Source organism: Nicotiana sylvestris, chromosome 6 (assembly GCF_000393655.2).
Source record: "Nicotiana sylvestris chromosome 6, ASM39365v2, whole genome shotgun sequence".
Lineage (NCBI taxonomy): Eukaryota > Viridiplantae > Streptophyta > Magnoliopsida > Solanales > Solanaceae > Nicotiana > Nicotiana sylvestris.
The window spans coordinates 109,222,143-109,227,142 of NC_091062.1; the positions used below are offsets into that span (position 1 = coordinate 109,222,143).

General features: G+C 33.4%; 1 long non-coding RNA gene across 1 annotated transcript; it reads left to right on the top strand.

Annotated features, from left to right (window-relative positions):
• Positions 1-302: 302 nt before the first annotated feature.
• Positions 303-640, top strand: LOC104233669 (uncharacterized). Its single transcript, XR_712709.2, has 3 exons — positions 303-330; positions 441-499; positions 578-640. It is a non-coding gene; the product is annotated as an uncharacterized lncRNA (long non-coding RNA).
• Positions 641-5,000: the final 4,360 nt, after the last annotated feature.

The window sequence follows — 5,000 nt, forward strand, 5'->3', positions numbered from 1 at the left end:
TATTCTATAAATACCCTTTTAAAATATTACATTCTATAAATACCCTTTTTAGTTTATAGCAAAAAATCTAAATTTAGTTTCATCCTAAAATTAAGGCTTAATATATGCTACAAAATATTTTTCTAATCTCATTTTTTTTATTTTCTCTCACCTAATTTGCGTATATCTCCTCTCATCAACTTTTCTCTCTCTTCTTCAATACACTTTTCCCTCTTCTCCCACAAACACACGTTCCATACACTTCCAAAACCCTCTTCTGCCATTATCGCCCCAAAGGCTATTCTTCTTCGCAAGCTTCACTGTTGTATTTTGGAAATTTTCTCCCCGTAGGTAATTCAACTACTTCGAAATTGCTTTTTCATTAGTTTGTTTCTATAAGTTTTTTTAGCGAATTTACATAATTTTCTGATATATCTTCCATTTGTATTGTTAATCACCAGGATTCTTTGAGTTTTCTCTCTAATGTCGGATGCAACGCCACTCAACAGACTACCCAGAGGTATACCCACCAAAATTCTCTATTTTGATGGGACCTCTTTCTCGTTGCAACTGACTCAAGCGGAGAAAGATTTTGCAGGTTTATCAGCATCCAAAGTTGATGAAAGAAGAAGTAAAATACACAAGGACAAGTTGAAAGAAGTTCAAGTTGATGAAGCTTCAAAAGAAACCAAAAATCAACTTGGCTCAAAGAGGAAAAAACCTATGAAAGATTCAAGAAACCAAAAGGTAATTGGTATTTGTTACATGTATTCTGTTGTATTCATATCTATCTTCTTGTATTTTTGTACCTTTTTGTAAAGTGTATTCTGTTTCTTCTACAGTATGTTTATGTATTCATATGTATTTGGTTGTTTCCAACAGTTCATTTTTAATGTAATCTTACATGTATTCATATGTATTCATGTGTATTTAGCGTTTGCTAATATATATTTGCGATAATTCAATTGTCCAGTTTGACCTCAAATGTATTCATATGCATTCATATGTATTCAGTTATATTCATCTGAAATATTTTGTATTATATATGTATGTTACAAAGTATGTTAGCATATATTTAGCCTTGTCACTGTATCTAGTCTTCTGTAAGTGTTTGTAGTTGTCTGACATGCATTTGGCTTTGTCACTGTATCATGTCTTACATGTATTCCAAAAAATCTTAATATGTATTTTTGCAATGTATTCATCTGTATTAACATGTATCTTTCAATGTTCATTGCAGGGAATTGATTTGTTTGTGAAACACCAGCCAAAATTAGCTCCCCATATTAGTAGTTACACTAACACTAATATAGTATCCCAGCTAAAAGATAAGCTCACTCCCGATCAGTTCCAACAATTCGGCAATACATGCTTTGGCTCATTTATTCAAATGAAGCGATTTGATGTTCAACATCAACTCTTCAGATGCTTCATGGCTCGACAGTTAAACGGCACTCCAAACAATGTATTTGCAGTATACGTCAATGGTACTGAATTACATTTCACATTAAGGGAGTTTGCGCTTGTGACTGGCCTCAAATGTGTAGGTAAAGATGAAGATTTTGAGTTTAGTGAAACTCCTCCTAACCGGCTTATTGCGACTTATTTTGGAAGTGCTAATATTGTAAAGAAGAAACACTTAAGACAATGCTTCAATGACAAGGCATGGGTCCCCGACAATGATGAGGATGCTTTGAAGATATCTTTGTTGTATTTCATCCACACCTTTCTATTTTCATCTGAGAAGAATAGTGCAACTATACCGAGGCTAGATTTTGACTTAGTAGAGAGTGGGAACTATTCTGAATATCATTGGGGTATTAAAGCATTTGAGCTGTTGATAAACTCGATTAGCAAGAAGATGGATGCTTTGAAGAAGTATTACAGGATAGTTGGGATGCCCCTAGCTATGCAGGTGTGGTTTTATGAGTGCTGTTCTTCTGTTGATTCCAAAATTGCAGTCCGAGTCTGCGACGTGGTCCCCAGAATACTCAATTGGAGAACCACCGGAAATCAGCCAACATTTTCTTATCTGATGAACGGCATGTTCAAAGACACCGGAAACACGGTAATATACAAATGCTATCAATATTCTGAAGATAATTGAACACAAATACATCTATAATTTGCATACATTTGCATTCAGTTAGAGGGGAAGCCTACTGTTGTATTCATTGGATTCATAAGCTTATATACATGAATACTTGCATACATATTAATACATTTTAATACATTCAGAATACAACAGAGTTAAATACACCTGAATATAACATTATACAGTTATGCATTAATATGTTTTTTGTACGTCATAACTTATTTTTGTTCACAGATTGTGTTCAAGGACATCACTCCTCTAGATATAGAGCTTGCTGTTTTTCAGATTCCTCAAGTGTGCGCCGATATTGAGAAAATACCTACTCCTGCGCATTCAGACAAATCGGGACAGGATACAGATGATTTTTCTCCTACACCCAATCTTCAATCTAAGAAGAAACATGTTGAAAGTGTTGGTCCATCTTCATCACCGCCACATAAGAAGGTCAAGGAACAACCCAAGATTCCTACAAAAGAACCAGAATATCAGCCCAAAGTCCCTCCTATTTGTCTTTCTGACATTGGACATAAAGTTGTGCATGACCATCAGCTCCCAGAAGGCCAAAATGAGGACCCATCTTCTTTGAGGAAAGACCTAAAATCATTCAAAGAATACGTGAGTATTTACCCACCGATTAATCAATAAAGTTGGATAGCTATGTGTTTTAGTATTTTTCTAACTATTTTGTACTGTTAAGGTTGTTGGAGAGTTCAAGTCTCTAAGGACATTGATCAATGATAACTTCAAGATGATTTCAGACCAACTTCAACAAAATCAGCAAACTGAACCCATAGTGAGACATGATGGTGGCATTGACACAGATGTCGGAGATAATAATGAGGTATAAAAGCAGTTATCATATTGAACATATGTATTTAGCTGTATTCATATATGTTTTAATCTAGCCATTTTACTGATGTATTTAACTGTTATTCAGCTCTATATATATGTATTCTGACTTTTAAATCTTAACATATTGAGCATATTTTTTTAAATGTATTCATAACTGTGTTACACTTAATCTGTAATATCACTTTAAACTGCCGTATTTATTTTTATTTCAATTGTATTTACATGTATTCTGCTTGGTTAATCTGCATTTTCTGTAATGTATACTAGCTACTTATATGTATTTAATCTTTTTTCTAACATTAAGTTACCATGCTAACAATGATACATACATCTACCAGAAAACTATTTCAGAGGTTCCGTCCATCATACTATCTACCACAAACCAAGAGGATGTATCTAAAGAATTCTATGTTTCTCAATTTGAACTGGACGACAAGTTTCTACCCAGTCAAATTCCAGAAACTAGAATAGTTGTTCACGCAAGTGCAAAAAAAGATGAAGCCACACCAGTGCAACCTCAACGAAATAGGCGACCAAGTAGATGGAACTCTTCGCCTTATCAGTCTAACTTCGACTCAGGAGGTAAGTGATTTTACAAACGTAATAATCAGCATTCATCGTGATTATTTATAGCATGTTCTATTTACAGCATGTTCCTCTGTAAAGATGACACCCATCTTTGAAAAAAGACACCCGTTTGAGGAAGATCCAATAACGGGTCCACATCCTATGTTACTCATTCAAGAATATGACAAGTGGGTTCGTGAAGGTCTTCTAGCAAGACATGATCAGAAGTGAGTTTTCCCCCGTTCATTGTATTATGTTTTCATTTTTTTAAGGTATGTACATAATGAGTTTTATATCATACTTGTAGAGGTAATCTCGACGACCATTACAAGAAAAACAAGTCTATACTTCACATTCCATTGGATTTTGGAGTTGATCAAGTTGATTCCAAAAACTGGTTTTACCTTCTATCCATTTACGGGAAGTTATGGGATGACAATGTGAGTCTTTCCCAAAAATGATAATCTTATCTTTAAATAATAACATGTTGTTTTATTAACTTGTATTTAGTTGTATTATTCAGCTGTATTTTTCTCTTATTTCCTATGTATTCAGCTATAGTCAATTGAATTGAACTGTATTATTAACATATAATTAAATTTATTGATACCGTTGTATTCAACTGTATTGAACAATTGAATTACCTGCATTCATCCAATGGCAGTTAAATTCAACTGTTTCAACCAGCTGTCCAGATCTGTATTCAACTGTATTACAGTGTATTCCACCAAAGTCAGTTGAATTGAACTGTGTTATTAACCTATATTCAACTCTATTCTACATGTTGTATTCACCTATATTAAGGAATTGAATTAGTTGTATTCATTCAATGTCAGTTGAATTCAACTGTAGTCCATAAGCTGAATACAGTTGTATTCACCTGTATTACAGTTAAATTAACTTTATTGATACTGTGGTATTCAACTGTATTGAACAATTGAATTACCTGTATTCATCCAATGGCAGTTAAATTCAACTGTTTCAACCAGCTGTCCAGATCTGTATTCAACTGTATTACAGTGTATTCCACCAAAGTCAGTTGAATTAAACTGTGTTATTAACCTATATTCAACTCTATTCTACATGTTGTATTCACCTATATTAAGGAATTGAATTAGTTGTATTCATTCAATGTCAGTTGAATTCAATTGTAGTCCATAAGCTGAATACAGTTGTATTCACCTGTATTACAGTTAAATTAACTTTATTGATACTGTGGTATTCAACTGTATTGAACAATTGAATTACCTGTATTCATCCAATGGCAGTTAAATTCAACTGTTTCAACCAGCTGTCCAGATCTGTATTCAACTGTATTACAGTGTATTCCACCAAAGTTAGTTGAATTGAATTGTGTTATTAACCTATATTCAACTCTATTCTACATGTTGTATTCACCTATATTAAGGAATTGAATTAGTTGTATTCATTCAATGTCAGTTGAATTCAACTGTAGTCCATAAGCTGAATACAGTTGTATTCACCTGTATTACAGTTAAATTAACTT